Source organism: Lissotriton vulgaris, chromosome 7 (assembly GCF_964263255.1).
Source record: "Lissotriton vulgaris chromosome 7, aLisVul1.2, whole genome shotgun sequence".
Lineage (NCBI taxonomy): Eukaryota > Metazoa > Chordata > Amphibia > Caudata > Salamandridae > Lissotriton > Lissotriton vulgaris.
The window spans coordinates 1,292,995,515-1,293,013,449 of record NC_141695.1 but is presented as its reverse complement, the minus strand read 5'-3'; the positions used below and the strand labels follow the sequence as shown (position 1 = coordinate 1,293,013,449).

The following is a 17,935-nucleotide window of genomic DNA, read 5'->3' as shown; positions in this document are numbered from 1 at the left end:
ATGTGACATAATGAAATCATATTTATAAACAATTCTATACCTCATATTAAATTAGTTTTAACTGTAATCATATTAGGTCATCTTTTGTGTATTGGATCCAACATAAAACATTATTCTTTATTACACAAAAACATACACTTACAAAAATTCTTCCACTCAGGCAAGAAGTGACGTTTAAGGGGAGCAGTAGGAGGCAGAAGGTTCGAGTTAGGCTCATGCAGAGGAGAGAGAGGGGCGTGGAATCTAGAGTAGCAACGTGTAGGCTGAAAGAAACAGAGGAGAAACGAGGGTTGAAAAGTAATCGCCAACAGTTCAAAGGAGAGATGAAGAGGATGAAAGGAGGTGCATGGATACGGGAGGTACTTTGGAGCGAAATCGACTTAGTCTGCCCCGCTCTAGTCAAGCATACTTTGTGAAATGGGCGCCTGGTTCATTACTCCCTTTTCGCCCCTCGCTCGTTGTTGCCAAGCTGTCCTGCTGGCATGTTGCCTCAACCTGAATTAACGAACTCGTTTAACTCAGACGTCTGCAAACTAAAACGCATTACGGCGCTTTAGGTTTGGAAGTTGGTGGTCGTCGTCCTTCACTGGCTCCTGACACCAGAGTCCCTCCAGTTACTGCCTCCACCGGTCACCAGTCCACCCCCCGCCCCTAACCCGGCTGTTGATGCTAAAACGCTGTTGTGAAATATTTGTTGTTCGCTAGGATGTGTCTGAGAGTATCGCCCCCTCCCCTAAGTCCTCCCTAGTCCGTCCCTTCGTGCTGCATCAGCCTCTGGCCTGCTCTTGACCCTCGCCGAAGGGAGGGATACCGCGGCATCCCCGGGGGTGGCGGAATATGCGCCACACTCGGCGACTTTCCGTAGAGAACCCCCCGGTGCCTGCTCTCCCCCTGTAGACGGAATCTGCGCAACAACCGGACCCGGTCCGAGAGAGCAGCAGCATCAGGTGCGCCAGAAGGAGGCTTCACCCTCAGACGATCGATAGAGGTATGGTGGCAGGGGCGGGGCCTGAGGGGCGCAAATGCGCGCGGTGAGGGCTGGTGATAGGCTGCAAACACGGGATTAACGATCTTTCTCACCTCACCTGCTACTGTTTTCGTCAGGTGAGGACCTTTTGATATGGGTGTAGCTAGGGCGGCCGACCTTTGAAGCTGGGGGACCAGGTTCGAGCCTGGCGAGAGGTTAAGCTTCCTGTGATACTCGGCCAATCACTTAATCTCCTCGTGTCTACCAAACATTGAACGTGTTCATGTGGAACGTAAATGGTGCTCATGTAAAGAGCTCCATTACCTTTGGGTCGAGTTCGCGCTATAAAAATCTGCAAAAAAAAGCCCCCCTCTGACGATGGTCTAGCCTTCCTGTGGGCACATAGGATAGAACTAGCCTATAGGCAGGGCCACTTGAGTGGTGTGGCAGAAGAGTACAAACTTGGCGCAGGGTTGACTAAATGGTGGGGCAAGGCTAGTCAAATTATGAGGCAATGTCACATTTTGTCACACTACTACATTATTTTTGTCATTTTTACACGTTAACGCAGTTGGGCAAATGTTTCCCCTCATTGGTAAATTGCAAAGGGCCTGTCACGGTGCAGCCACACGTTGCCACATTTTTTGTAACTTTTTGATTCGGTTAATCTAGAAACTTTTTTTTTACATCTAAAGTATATGCAGCAAACGATGGCTTAGGTGGCAAATCTATAATTAAGCGGAAAACAAACCCGCCGAAATTCGCATAATTGCGGGGGGCTTTAATCAGGGCTGACTTGCAGCAAAAGATAGGCTGGTTTGACAGGTCAGCGGTTGGGTTATTTTCTGACTGTTTGTGAGCTTGTTTCATGGTCTAGTGTGTCTATTTTTGCTGTTGATTTCACTGATAATGCCACAGACATTGCCTGCAGCAAGCATAGAATGCATACAATCTCCCATAATTTGCAAAACACCAATACCACCTGTCTTTACAGGTTCAAAGCTGCCCGGTTTGCAGCTGTTAGCTACTTTTTTTTACTTATCTGATTTGCTAACAGAGGCCACTTTTATCTTTTATATTTGTACCCAGACCTTTTTTCTGTTCCAGTCTGACCCTGTCAGCATTCATGAGGCCATCAGAAGTGAGCATGTCATTAAGTTATTCGAAAGAGTGGAGACCTCTGACAGACCCTAGCTTGGCCGTAGGAGCCAAAACACGAGCCCTACATCAGAATATTTGTCATGTAAATTGTTCAATAAATGACAAAAACTTTCAAATTCCATATGTAAGTTCTTTTAACATTTGCCAGTGTTTAAGCTCGGTATATTAGATTATGGCCCAGCAATACATCGAGCAACATTTATTTAGAGTGATAGTGCCTGTACATGAAGTTAGAATCATTCATAGCTCCTTTCGCGCAGTGACGACAATGCCATGAATAAATGAAGATAAACAAATGTGGTCGCCAATGCTGCCACTGTCTTTTAACCTTTAAAGAAGAAACCGAACTAAAACAAGTTCCTCTCAAACTGCCTTTTCTGTTTAGAATCAATCTTTTTAATTTTTCAAATTTTGAAATTTTATTTAAACATTCTTTACAAAATCTTTGAAAATATAACATACACAAAAAAAGAGAAGAAATCCCCCTTAAACACCTTTTTGTTTTTGTAAAAAATACACTTGCTATTCACACCACACTTTCTTCTACATTCACCCTCTCAAGCTTACGTGTTGTGTTGACATCCATACTTGTGTTTGACTCATTCCCACATTCACCCACACCTTCTTTCGTCTTTCCTACCAAAGACCATACTTGGGAAAATAGCTCGATATACAGTTTTTGAAAATCACCAATAAACAAATTTCTGATTTCAAATTCTAACAAAATCTCAACAGGCCATCCATGATTCATTAAAGTCAAATTTTTGAGTACAAGATTTTGAATTAGATTGGCCTAAGACGCGTTTTGAATCCCCTTCTCTAAGGGATTCTCCTCAGGACCGATTATCTTTAGAAAGCACTTGATCGCTCACGCACTCAGTTTGGGCTCTTAAGCTTGTGGGACACCAAGGGCAGAATGTCCTAACGGGGAAACCTTTTTGGTCACTCCATAGTCGGATTGTTTGTTCTTTGATATTCGATTATTCATTGAGGAGCTGCTCCACTCAAAGGAATAACTTCTGAGCTCTCAATATCGGGGGACCGGAGCTTTACCGTGGCTCTCGCGTACGATTTTGTTTATGAATAAATGAAGAGCGGAGTCAATTGTCACTTGCCCATTACTTGAGATTGTTATTATAAGTGGAACAACATTATAGTCTAGTACAACATATATAAAAGAGGTTTGTCATCAACCACATCCTGAATTGAAATACTGCAAGGTGCTCTCAAATGTGACAGTAAAGTAAATGATACACTTTGAAGTGAAGTAAAATGATGTGGCAAAGATCACACAGTTTGGTCAAGTGACAAACCCTGCATGTAAACAAAGACTTAATTTCCACACATTGTGCATTTTAGCCGCTTGATTGATCTCTCCATCTCAATCCAATCTAACACAGAAGGACAGTGCTTTTTTCAATCAGGAGTCAAGAATTCACTGATGAAATTTGAAATCCACCTGATACTAAAAAGTACAAAATTAAAGGGAGATTGAGCACTATTTGTATGTTAATGAACATTTTACTTCTGTGATCTTCTTTACCTTGAACGTCAGTCTCCCCTGCCACAATCACAACCATGTGCCCTGACCTGCCTCTTGAGACAGAGTTGACTAAAACTTTCTTCCCCCAAACCCCCTCCTTGCCACTAAGAATGGCCGCTGCCCAAGGTACTTCCCAGTACTTAGAGAACAATCAGCAGTAAAGATAAAAAAGAAGAGGGAGGAACTAGGGTGGAAACGGGGAGGATTAAAGATCCGGGAAAAGCTGTGATTTACCAAAATTAACACTATAACCCACGTTTAAACAATCGTGTTTTACAACCGTATTTGTGGAAGACCATGTTCTGGCCCTGAAAATCTCAACGAGAGGAAGGCCGATTGCTTCTGTCCATTATGCTGTAACTCCCCTAAGGATCTAGGTGGGTTGCAGCCGGGAACCTCTACTTGTCCAGAATATGCCTTTAGGAAGTCCCGTTTATCCACCTACTAGGAGATGCAGTAGAAGGCGTGTTACCCTTATTGGCCAGGCCATAGGAAACAAATAGACACATTTGTTTCCTGAGATCCTTTGTCCTTCCCAAATAAATAAGCAACACAATTCTAACCTCTAACGAACTGAGTGCTTAATTTGAGCTGGTAGTTTCCAGTGCTTGCCCCTGACCCCTAATTGTCAGCACCAGGGATTAAGACAGTCTGTCACATGGTGGGCTGTCTGGCTAATTTAGGTATGAGCACAACAACAGCTGTTTGTTAGTTTAATTTACATTTACAATGATTAAAACCTGCCTCCCAAGCCATTCTTATAGCTTTGGGGGCCTGGAATAGTTTGAATTGTCAAACTTGTAAGAGTGTGATGGTTAGTAGTTGAGTTGATTTTGTTATTGGCAGCTGGCAGGAGCAATGTGTGGCGGAAGCTGCAGTGGCCTTCCGATGAGAGCCCCAGCACACATTCATTCACAAATTAAGCACTGTTTACCTGATGCTTTTTCTCGGGCTGAGAAATGGTCATTAAACAGTTTGTTGCTCTGAAAGAAACTTCAGCTCAATCTTTGGCTTACACTTGAGGTATCATTATAGGATGCTAACATTGCTCCTATCTCACCTAACCTTCATGCCCAACTATTAGCCATAAGGAAACCTTTGCTCTTAACCATTGTGGACTTTTTGGTTCAAAATGTGAACTCTGAAGATTTATAAGAACCATGCGCAAATCCCACAGAGGAAGCACATCAGTTCATCTTTTGTGGTGTTTGCCCTTCGTTCTTACGAATTTCCCGGGTTGTAGAGGCCTCTTAAGTTTTAAACATTTCAGGAACCTTTTAATAAGTGGGATGATTTTCGTAAAATTTGCCCACAACTCCCTAAAACCACAAGGGATGACCTTTGAGAAGAAAAGATTGAAAGAGATAAGCCTTTTTGAAAACCATCCTTTAAAACATCCAAGATGTTAAAAGGATTGGATGAGGTGGGCGTTAGGTTCTTGATTGCATGCCACTTTTTCAAATGTTTAACTTGTTTGGAGTACGAGTACAAAGTGGATGGTTTCTTGGACTCCCTGAATTTAGAAGGCTGCTTCCCTAGAACATCCCAGCCTGTAACCGGATCCTCACAACTTCCACCCCAATAGATTTAAAAATTGTAACATCTTCTGAGACAAAGGAGCTTGTCTATGAATCAAAGAAGATAGTCGAAAATGTATGCTTTGGATTACAGTCATAAACCTTATCCTTCAGGGCCAGAACATAGCTATAAGGATTAATATAAACTCTCTCCTCTTGAATCTTCAGAAGCAGCCGAGGGATAAGGCACATTGGAGGAAAGAAGTACATGGGACCCGTTGGCAACCTGAAAGAAGGAGCATCTGTCCCCCATGCTTGACTCTTCCATATCTCTGAGAAGAATTGGAAAGGAGAGCATGGGATAGGGTGCAAAATGTCCAACCACGGAAGACCAAATGTCCCCACTACCTTTTGGAATGTTTCCGTCCCCAGCCGGAAGATGACTGAAGATAGAAAATGTCAGCTTAAGCTGTCTGCTTGATAGTTGTCCCTCATGTAGTGTCCTCCCCAGCCCGAGTACTCGTCAATGTCTATGCCGCACACAGAGCTTAGTATAACACATCTTTATTCTTCTGCGTGTAACCACAAACTCAACATTTTAAACCTGCATTCAATTCACTACGCTCTAATGCTTAATGCCGACGCTTGTCTGCAACCCACGTCTTTCTTGCGTGTTTCTTCCTTGGTATTTGCTCTTCTGTTAGTCCATTGAGGTAACTCAGTCGTTATTGCTTCCTCGAACATCAAGGTGGCAGGGCTTTCACCTGTGGTTGAGTGAAGGCTTGAGCGGTAAGCTCAAAGAGTGGATTTTAGAACAGCTTTAAGGTTGAGCTTTTCTAGTACAGCTCGCTGGACAGCTTTCTTTAGAGTACTCATGAAACGTTTGACAAGGTCATTGGCCTGTGGCCACAGAGGAGGGATCTTCTGATGCTTCACATTAAGATGGCAGAGAAAGTCTTTGAATTCCTGACTGTTAAAAGGTGAGCCATTGTCAGACTTTAAGGTCATAAGAACACCTGAGGTCACGAAGATGCTCTCTAATCTCTCAATGACATGTTCTTGAGTGATAGGTGAGAGATCTTCGGCCGATGGAAATCGGGAATCTGCATTAACTATCACCATCAGGTTATGTCCGTTGTCAAGAGGACTAAAGAAGCCCACTGCGATTCTCTCCCATGCATGGCTTGGCAACTCTGACATACTTTACAGGTTTTTAGCAGTTTTCGATGACAGGGGTTGCTTAGATGACAGGCCTTTAATTCCTTCTCGTCAAGATATGGAAAACAGACTCTTTCTCTGAGAGCTCATTTGATGGCAACATCTCGACGATGGCCTTCATGGGCTACTTCAGTTACTTGTTGTTGCAGACTCTTCAGAATGACAGTTCCCGGCCCTTGTAGAATATTACCTTCCTGAGTAATGGGCAGTGCATCTTTAACATTCTTAAACTTTTGATATTCAGTGTCACTGGTAAGAGGTTGAGTGTGCTGCTACCAAGACTGATGTGTAATAATATCTTTCAGTTTCAGCATGTCACTATCTTGATTTGTGGCGGTGACAGTATGTTCTATCAAAATGGCAGCTGAAGTGCTTGATTTCACTATGAAATTTATGTAGGTTTCAGCCGTCTTAGAATGGGTGCCAAGGCATTGTAGAGGCACTTGTCAAAAGTAGTCTGCAGAGTTCTGATCATTCCCTGGATGATGCACAATGGTGCAGTTGTACTTTAGCAATCACAGCCCCCTAGGTTCAATGTGAGGAGGCATTTTTGCTTTTGGATTTCCAAACATAGTCAATAATACTTCTTCAGTCATAAACATGAAGGGGTCCCCATACAAGAATAGGTGGACATGTTCACAAGCCCACACCACTGCCAAGCCCTCTTTCTCAGGTTGTGAGTAAGGATGTTAAATTTGGGACAAACTTTGGCTGGTGTATGTCACGATACGCCTTCAAGCATTTTGGTGTCCACTTTGTAAGGATGGCCCTCAACCCAACAGGGCTGATGTCAACAACAACCTCAGTATGAAGTTCTGGATCAAAAAATGCCAATTCACTAGCGTTCTCAATTGCTTGCTTGATTTTCCGGAAGCTTTACTCACATTCATGTGACCAATGAAAAGAAACATTCTTTTTAGTCAAGTCTCTTAATGGCGCTCTGACTTTGGCAAAGTCTTATATGTAATTAGAGCAATAGCTAGTTTTGCCAAGGAATGAACATAAAATGAAAACATCTTGTGGGGGACTGACAGCACTTGCACTTTAGCAGGATCATGTGCTATTCCCCCATCAGAAAAGATATGGCCAAATAATTTTAACTTTGTCTTATGGAACTCACATTTCTCAGTTGTTTTTAGGGATCGGGCATGGGGGAGGGTTTAGGGCTCATGGGGGGGGGGGCTGAGGTGTGATCTTTGCTACACATATCCCTTTATCACTCATGCCTTTACCACAAAATCACATGGTAGAGGCATGTGTGATCAAGGCATGAGTGGTAAAGGAATAAGTTGTTAAGACACATTTTTTGTTCAGGCAGCGTTGCAGAAGCATGCGCGGTTTAGACAATCGTGCCTCTTTCATAAAACCCCTCCTTGCGGTCTGCTGCTGACACATTCTGTCTGCTAAGAACAGAAATCGGGCAAAAGCTCGAGCCAGGCTCGAACCTGAAGTCCTGTTTGAATTTCGAGCCATTAAGGAGCTGAGCTTCCTCTACTCAGGATGTGCTGTTATGTCCAGAACTGATACCAGGTTCGTGGCTCAACATCATATGTTTCTGGTCAAAGTATTTAATCTCCCCCTGCCTATAAACAATGAATATGACCTTGTGTAATGTTACTAACGCTCACATAAAGTGCTCCAATACCTTTGGGTCGTGTTCATGCGATATAAAAACTACAGAAAATGCACAAGGAGGTTAATACAAAGCCTAACATAAGGAAAGATAACAAAAAATCCATTCCCTGGCTGATTTGTACAAAGTTAAACCTGAAAGTCTGGTAAATTACGGCTTTTCCGCTTGAATTTTGTGATCTTAGGCAAATAACGTATTTTCCCCAAACTCTTTTTACTTTTTTAATGTGTATGAAAGCACTTTCAAATTTGTGAGTTCAGAATACTATTTATGCAAAAACCTATTGTGCTTGATTTAATAGACTGTAATATTGCCCTATAATAACCTTGGTCATGTACAGTGTTTTAAAGGACAATTGTCTTGCCTCTCAGAGCACTAATAATGGTTCATGTGTAAAAACTATCACTTTTAATAAGTACTTCTCGGTGCAGTGCTATAATGTGATTTATTAATGTCAAAGCTTCACATGTTAAGGAAATACACTTTCCTGAAATTTGAAGCTGCTTTATCATATTTTAATGATGTTTGTTGTGTGATTTACATAGCAAATATTTTGAGGGCTTGGCTCCTTAACGAGCTCTAAGATCCGAGCCATGTCCTTGGCCTGCTGTGGCTTGCCTCCTCCTGTAAATCTGTTGGTTCGCCCAACTCTAGGTATTCCACATTCTTAGGAAAAACTCGGAATAGCTGGTTTTTGGTGTGGGGAAAGCAGTCTGAATAGGAGAGTGTAACCCTCGGATATGGCTGCGCGCCCTTAATAAAGGAGTTTGAAGGGTCCATTTATCCCGACTGAATGCCAACAGAGTAGCAGCAAACTCTATATCTTGATTTCAGAAGATGACAAGGGTTTGTACCCCGGGGGTATGTTCCTGAAGCAAGCAGACGATTCTGAGACCATAAGACACAATAACGGACTGGATAGTGAAGAATGGGAAACATGCTAAATCGGTTACCATTGGACAGGACACACAGCTCCCTCAACCACGAAGAAGCAAGGGGAGGGGGCGAGCAATAGTGAGGCGAAAGCAGTTCTGTTGTTGATTTTACTGTTGCTAATATATTCATATTTGCAGCTGGCAGATAGCTGTTCCCATCAAACTAACTCACCGCTTTTTGGAAACTTTCCTTCATGTAAACGATCTTCCTGTTTTCGTTGATCTAGCTTGGTAGGCACAATTTTAGGACAAACCTCAAATCTCCATTTTTGCAGGAGTGCATTTTTGTTAGATTTTTTACACAAAAAAAATCACGAGTTTCCAGATGATAAAAATGTGTTTTTTCCTGTGATTATCTGAAAGAAACGATTCCGAGTAAAGTTCCTTCCCGTTCTGAGACAGCTTTGCTTCCGGGAATAGAGGTCAGGGAGTTAGCCAGGCGCGGTTTATGGCATATTTTTTTTAATAGAGCTATAGCAGCCATGGCGATGGATCGTTATGTTAAACTCTCACTGCTGTTATCGGCGGTTATCTATATGTGACTAGCTCGAGCCCCACCAAGACCAACTCTACCTCATTTCGTTCGGAATGACAGAAGCAGAGAACTTTAAATTAATAAAAGTGCCACCCGATGTTTGCATCCCTTAAAAACGAGAGGCTCCATATGAAGCGCTATTTACAAAGCAAGCTGTGATTACTAAATTACGTTTTACTGTAATGTATTCAGTGTGGGCAATGCTGGACTACCAATTTCAAAACCTGAGTGAGTGTATGTTATGATGAAATATCGGCATGCTTTGTAGAGATGCGAATGTTTTCATTCTAATACATTCATTCAACAGCATTCGTGTATTCATCCTTGTAAACGTTATAGGGTGTTTGCCATGTAGGGTTTGGGATGTGTTTGTGTGTGATGAGTGTCATGAAAACAAGATTCAGTTTCACAATCACCGATCGTAGCAGACCCCCTTAGACCAACCCCCTGCCGCTTGCACACACACACACCATATACTGCAGGAATCTAGGAGAGGTTTTTGTTTTGTCGGATTAGTGCATTCTCAATTTAACATGGTTTATGATGAATTTAAAGACATTGAATGACGTCTTCGTCCATCTTTCCGTCCAATTCCGTACACATGAGCAGTTGTCTTGCTCCACAAAACCTATTGCCATTCTGGTCAGAACTTGCCCCAACACGGCGCCGACTATCCAGCATGCATAAAGGGGGAAGTAAGTCAGACTATATGTCATTATAACGCAAGCGTTACATCGCATGCCATTACAACGCATTTGTTACAACAACCGCGTTGTTACATCGCATATGATTACATCGCAAGTCGTTAGAACCACTTGCTGCAGGGGGCACGCTGGACTTAGGGATAGTAAAATTTACTATTCCTGCTTCCATTTGTGCAACAGCAGGGAAGGTGTTGGATTGTGAATCCAACACCTTCTGCCCCCTAGAGCAAGTTGTTGTAACGACTTGCGATGTGATCGTATGCAATGTAACAACTCGGTCGTTGTAACAACCGCGTTGTAATGGCATGCGATGTAACGCATGCGAAGTAAACAATGTCTCCCGTACGTCAGGAAAACATCCTGTTCTTTTTTTTTCTTGCGCTCCAGAAATGTTGCCTAGTGTGGTCAGACGTAAAGTAAGATCATGCTTTTTTGATTTTGATAATGTGTTTTTTCTTTACTGTGTGACTTGAGTTAGCAGTATGAGGTTCAGGGCACCTAGTCGCCTTGTGCAGCAGGTATTGGTCCATATTCTGGGCTTCGACGCTGTGTCCTTTCGACGGTTCTCATCCTATGGAGGCTGGCGGTTTTGTTCTCTTGACGGGGCCAGCGTAGGCAAAGTGTGTGGCTCCTCTATTGCCATTGTGCCTGAGTAAGGTGGATTTTTTAACTTGACGTGAGTGGTCGCGTGCTAGTGGCAGTCTTTTCTGCTCACTGGAACTTCCTGCATGTCGGTGGCTCCTGCAAGAACTCAGGAGGTGCAAGATTTAGTCCCCTTAGAAGCACGACCGACGCAGGAAGACCCTGTGTTGGAATTATTAGAGAATGGAGTTGACTGCCCTTGTAGCTCACCAGGGGTTCCTACTGTAGATGTGCTGCGCTTCTTGATTAATGAGGCTGTAGGGGTAGCGTTAAGGACCAGGGTGTCTAAAAGGCCTCCTGCAAAGCTGTTGAGGCCTAATTCCATGGATGACCTGGATGATCCAGATGAGAAGGAAAGAAGGCAGGGTCGATTTGTGCAGGAGCTCTCTAATCTCTTCACCCATGTTAGGAGCAATCTAGGATTTCCTACTCCTGTGAAGCATGAGATGGAGGAAGATTGTTTTACGCAAAACCAGCGCCTTGTCCCAGACTGTTTGCCATTGCACAGTGCGGTCCACAAAGTACTTTCGCATGAATAGAGGGACATTGATAAATCTGCATTCTGTTGGTTTCAGAGCAATACGTTATGCCTTGGAGGTGTTTTCAGACGAATTCCTGCATTCTGTCATGGTGAATAACCTGATGGTTGGTCTATCCTCACAGGGCATGATGCTTTCAGATGACGCCTTTCCCTCCGACCATTTGGTCAAGAAGTTGGAGGGAGCACTGAAGAGGTCACATTCCGCTTCCAATTTCTCCATCCGGGCAACTACCTATATTACTTACACGGTCCAATCCCTATTGAAGGATTTTCAGGCTCTGGCACAGCAGATGAGTGAGGGGATGAATACGACCTCCCTTTAGATTTGATGGAGCTCCAAGTTTACTACTTGTCCAACATATCGTTTGATAATTTGTGTTTGGCTGCAGCATCGTCAGGGGGTTCTATTGCTGCACACTGACAAATGTGGATGTTGGTTTGGAAGACTGATGCTTCGCAAAAGTCTGTCCTCTTGAAGTTGCCTTTCGAGGGTTCAAAGGTTTTTGGGCCCTAAGGTGAGGAAATGGTGAAACAGTCAGCCGAAAAAAGAAAGCTGGTTGCTCCTGTTAGCACTCCCTCCAGGGGAACCGTTTTTTGATATTGTTGCACTTTTTTCCACCCTCAGGCTAGGAGTTCTAGCCAGTCATTTCGAGACAGGGGTGCCTCTGGAGGAGACAAATCCTGGTCTCAATAATCTGTTGCCTCAACCACTCCTTCTCCAAAGCAGCGCCTATCCATTCCTTCTGGTAGGAGGTCTGCTTTGCTTTTTCTGTCACTAGTGGTGGGGAGTTTTGGAATCCTGGGCAGTTCAGACAGTGTCCTCCGGTTAACAAATCAAATTTTCATCTCACCCAGCTCAGACTTTTAAGTAGACTGCTCTGCCTCGGGCCCCGTGAAGCAAAAAGCATTGCTGGAAGGTATTCCGCTTCTTTTGGAGATGGCAGCTATAATCGAGGTTCCTGCCCCGGAAAGGGGTCTGGGTTAGTACTCCATCCTTTTTGTCATGCTGAAAGCCTCAGGCAACTACCGTCCAGTAGATCTGAAAGGGGTGAACACGCACATTCCACGCAAACACTTCAAGATGGAAACTTCGCAGTCAGTCCTTCATTTGGTTCATCAGGGGAGCTACCTGGTGTACCTAGACTGCATGGACACGTACCTGCACACTCCCATCCACCTGACAGATCAGAGGTTTCTTCACTTTGCGGTGGTTATGAGGTATTAGCAAGTCCAGGTGCTTTCTTTCGGCCTTTCATCAGAGGCTAGGGTTTTTAAGAAACTCTTGTCCCCATGGTAGGTATTCTTCATTCTCGAGGGATTCAGTTCTACCCTCACATGGATGATTGGATAATTGTCTCTCCTTTTTCTAAGGCAACGGAGGAGGTGATAGAAGTCTGATATCTCGTGGAAAAATTGGGATTTCTAATGAGCCTCCAGAAGTCTTCTCTGCAACTCTCTTAGTCCCTGAAGTTCATCCGGGCACTCTTCAGGATGAATCTGGGAATGGTGTTCCTTTCTCCAGACAGACAATCAACCCTAATCCTAAATCTCTCTTGGGTTTTTTCCCAGCCTTAGGTTTCTGCATGTCTCTGGCTGTGGAGTCAGGGAGAAATGACCTCCACTCTACAAAGTCTCTCCTGGGCTATTCTCCCTTTGTATTCCCTCATTCATCCCCTTCTTTGCCACGAGGATCCCGCTTCTAAAGGCTTTAAATCTATCACTCCTGCTACCTTAGAGATTTGGGAGTCTCTCTAGTGGTGGTTGTTGCCTCACAATCTCTTCAGGGTGTACGATCTAAGTATTCAACCTTCTGTGTTCCTGGGGTTGGGCAGTTCTGGGTTGATTGCAAGGCCCAGGGCAGGTAATCCTGCTTCGAGGCTATCAGTCTTTGAACTGGAGGTAATTGGAGGCGGCGTGGCAGGCACTTCTTTGGTTTGCCCCTCTCCTACAAAACCAGGCAGTCTGTGTGCAGACAGATTACTAGGTTGTGCATGCCTATATCAACTGGCAAGGGAGTATATCACAGGCCCTATTTCCCCTCTCTTGGAAGATTGGCTGATGGGCCAAGAGGAATCTTGCTCTCTTGGCAGTATGTGTTCTGAGGAAGAAGAATGCACTAGCAGACTTTATGAGCAGGGTGTTTCCCTCATCTGTGGCCATGTGTCTGTCGCCCCTTCTTTTTCAACAGCTTCTCTCCAGATTCAGCCTTCCCTAGCTGAATCTTTTTGCCACGGAGGATACTGCCCTTCTCCCTCAGTTTTCCAGCCTAGTCCCCACCAGAACAGCCTGGGCAATAGATGCTTTTTTCCTTCCTGGGGTCCTCTATTTGCCTTACCCCATTTACTTTGATTCCCAAGGTTCTCAGGACAATTCGCGTGGATTAGGCAGAGGTTCTTCTAGGGCTGCCATTCTTGCCTTCAGAGATTTAGATAAGTGACCTTGTTTATCCTTTGGTGACATGACTCTTTAGGAGTTTTCTACTTCAGAGGCCTGTTTTCTGCTCTCTGGTCCCTCTCTGGGATCTTCCCTTGGGGCTTCAGGCATTGACAGTTCCTCCGTTTAAACCTCTAACTGCAGTTGACCTTAAGATTCTTTATGCTAAGGTTTTGTTGTTGGTGGTGGTAGTTGCTTCTGGTCGCATGATTGGTTAAATTGGGCTTTGCTGGCTTCTTCCCTTTTTTTGCGTTTTTCTCTCGACAAGGTGATCTTGCACCCTAGTCAAGTTTTTCTGCCTAAAGTTTTGTCAGATTTCCACTGTCAGGAGTATTTTGTCCTTCTGTTTTTTGTCCTGGCCCTTTTTCTCCTGAGTAGGAAAAACTTAATTCCCTGGATGTTTTAAAGGCCCTTTGAATCTACCTGGACCATACTGGTTTATTTAGGCAGGTGGATTCCTTGTTGTCACCTATGGTCTCTCTGGGAAGGGTCTCAAGCCCTCTTTGTCCACTTTGACTCGGTGGGTGAAGTGTGCTATTCTTTTATCATACGAGGCTGCACGCCATTCTCTTCCATCTTCAGTTCAGGGGCGACCAATGAGGAGTGTTTCCTCATCCTGGGTGATATTTAAGAGGGCTTCTCTCTGAAACATTTGTAAAGCTGCGTCATTGGCTTCTCCCAACACAAATGTATCACATTACAAGCTTCAGTTGGGGATGGTGGCATTATCAGACTTTGGTGCTCGTGTTTTATCAGTTGTACATAATCTGTGATTTGTGCAGTTTTTTGCATTAAAAAATCAAGTGTGTTGCATCGTTCTTGATTTCTATGTGAATCAATCAACATGTGCTTGGGTATGGGCTCATGTGTAAGGAATGGGACGGGAAGACGGATGAGAAGGTAATGCCCGGTTATTTACTGGTAAGTTCCATTACTCTCCAGGGCTTCCCGTTCCATTCCTGAGCCGCCCCTCCCTCCAAGGATTTGTTTTAAAAATAATGTTTCCTTTCTTTTGGGTTTCTTTGGCATTTTCAGGATGTCTTTGTGATGTACTTCCCCCTTTATGCATGCTGGGTAGCCAGTGCCATATTAGGGGAGTTTTTGACCTCAACTAGGTAATAGGTTCTGTGGAGCAGGAGAACTTCTCATGTGCAATGAATGGAATAGGAAGACCTGGGCTCACAGTAATGAAGATCACCGATAAGTAACTAGGCATGCATCTGCAGCTAAGGAAGCAGTACAATTTTATGGCTGTAGTGACTTAAGCTAACGGTGTGTAGCTCATTTCGCGGAATTAGATATGGAAAGATTAAAACAGTCTGCTGTTTAATTATGTTTCAAATTCCAGGAACTATGATGACGTGTTTTAGTTTCGATTTATAAGTTCTGTTGTGGGTTAAGCTGTTAATGTTAGAATGTAACGTATGCTTATTGTTTTCTCTTTAACATTGTATTATCTCAAAGTTTTGGTATAATATTTAATACTGTCCATATTGTTTGGTTTAACCCACAAGAAATAAACTTGAACTTGAACTTCAATTTAAGCCCCTAATACATACAAGGAATTTCGGAATATCGGCTAGTTTCACTCTACCCGAGCTCCATCATCACTATTCACACCTAGCCAGCCACGATTCAAAGGGGTCACTTCTGTTTTTCTGTCAAATGTCTCTCTTCTTTTACTCCGGATTTGATTTTAAATACCTGAAAGCAGAATAGAGTACTGTACAAAAATTCTAACTTAATTATCATACCTATATACATTTCAAATTAATACATACATAAATTAAAAATAATTCTTAGATAAATGTCATGTTATTCAATTAGTGTTAGAGATAGAGGTAAATGAATACTCATCACATCTTAAATAAAATGGACACTATATACACATATACGCATGTGCATAGTCATAAGACTTAGAGGTGTGTTTTTCTATTTAGAATGTTTCCACAGACACTGAAGATCAGACACAGCACAGAAGGTCTGTCTAATGTTCTACTGCAGGAGCAAACTCTGTGAGTTTGCCTAGATTGCTTTGTTTTTCTGATTATTTATTTACGGTCATTGAGGTGTTGAGCCTGGGCTAACATCTTTCTGTACCTTGTGTCAGCAGAGCAAGCAGTTACAGTAAGGGCAAGAATACGATGTCTAGTGGACCGGGGTCCATCCGACATCATTTGGGAACTGGAACGGAATGACCTACTGTCTTCAGTTCCAGCTCAGCAATTAGGATGCAACTGAACCATGTTTGTTGCAATCCTATTCTTTACAATCGGAGCATCCATTACGAGCTGAATGTATGCTCTCATTGCAAAGAGCAGAGGTGCAGTTCATCCCTGCACCCCGTGGTAGGCACCTCAAGGAGCCTGCCACCGGGTGCAGGGATTAACAGGCGGGTACCGTAGGTGCCTCCTAGGCCACCATTCGGAGGCCTTGCAATGATGGGGGGCCTGCTGTTTGCCCCCAAAGTGGGATACCCACAGCCTTTCTGTGTCGGAAAGGCCGGTACAGAGGGGATGTGGAAATCTTCCATCGGAATCGCTCGGCCGGAAAGAGCTGCCCGAGGGATTGATGGAGGATTTTGGAATGGCAGCCAGGCTTGGAAATCCGGTTCAGATTCCTTTCCGACCGACCCCATCAAAATGGGTTGGTTGGAAAGGAATCCGAACGGGACTTTACGATGCGGTTGGAACGGCTCCGTCTGATGGTCGGAGCCGTTTCTGCCGCATCTGAATCGGCCCCTTAATAGTTTCTCCTGCCATCCTTTGCTCTGCTGGCTGGTCAGGCTTGAGAAACAGGCCGAGGTTAGGAGAGGCTCAACATCTCAATGACAGTGCTGCCTTAAGAATTTCAAGGCTCCGGGCAAAACTACTGTAATGGGTCCCTGTTTGGAAAAACTTTGAATTTTATCACACATTTGCTGCTAATTCAAGTTATGTTAGGCAGCACTTGTATCGCGCACAGCTACTCCAAAGAGTTTCCCGTTGTATGCCCCACAGGAGGTTTTGACGAAAAGTCTAAAACAATATCAAAAGAAGTGTCTTCAGTCTCTTTCTGAACATCTTGGGATCCTGTGGAGCGCACAACTCCGCTGAGAGTTGGTTCTAAACTACAGTACCAACCCACGAAAGGGAGCTGCCTCCCATCCTCTGCTTGCGAAACCTAGGGATCCATGTCATAAGCTTGCAGAAGAACTCAACTGCCTAGCCAGTGCATAAAACCTGAATCTTGTTCTTAGAAAGGCTGGGGCATGCCCATAGAGAGCGGAGTGAACTATTACCATTACTCCCTCTCTTTCACCGGTAACCAAAGAAGGCACGCAAATGTTGCCTAACGCCAATCCTTTTAGGGAGGTTCCTAAGTAGTCAGGCCTCAACGGTTTGGACAGCCTGAAATTCATTCAAAAGGTAGCTAGGTATACCAACATGCAACGCATTAGCATAGTCAATACGAGATGTGATCAAGGCTTGGATGACCGTTTTTCTTGCAGAAGTGGGGAGTAACGGTAAACATCTTTTCCCTTCCTTTCAAGCCCTGTGATGACAAACAAAATTCAACCATATGTAAAACGTTAAGCTAGAGAAATAAATAAAAGAAAAACAGATTACACGTTCACTTTCTGAGGGGTCCCTTGGAAAGAGGGGCCTTGGGCAATTGCCCAGTTTGCCCTTGCCTTAAAATGTCTCTGCTTAATGATTGCAATTAAACAATTAAAAAACATAAAGCCCATAGAGACCCCGAGCAGTTTGTGTGGAGACGTAGGTGTTGAGTAGCAGGGCTTTAGAGGGATGGTCCACCTGTTCTTAAAATCAGTTTCCACCTAAAAAACCTGACCACCCTACAGGCAAAATTCAGATGATCCAACAGGACCTACACTTCCCTGCACTTTCCTCACCTTCACCTTTTCTTTGGGCAGCATGCTCGCCAACAATGTCTGCATAGTCTGCTTTTTTTCCTGAGGTAACTTGCCTCCATTTTGTTTGCGTCAAGTTCAATTTGCAAAAAGGACAATACCTTACAAGGGCCCAGCATTGTTTCAGGGGCAAGTGGAACACTCGTCCATGAGCTCTTGGAATCTAACCAAATTGTGCTGGAAATCTGCTGAA

General features: G+C 43.9%; 1 protein-coding gene across 3 annotated transcripts in view; it reads left to right on the top strand.

The window, feature by feature from the left end:
* Nucleotides 1-318: 318 nt before the first annotated feature.
* Nucleotides 319-17,935, top strand: part of LOC147703522 (membrane-spanning 4-domains subfamily A member 4A-like) — a 381,338-nt gene continuing 363,721 nt past the window's right edge. The window contains exon 1 of one of the 3 annotated variants that reach the window (XM_086931886.1): nt 319-988. The gene's annotated coding sequence lies outside the window, so the exon portion shown is untranslated. The remainder of the gene's footprint in view (nt 989-17,935) is intronic. The other 2 variants (XM_086931888.1, XM_086931887.1) reach the window with 2 other exon arrangements.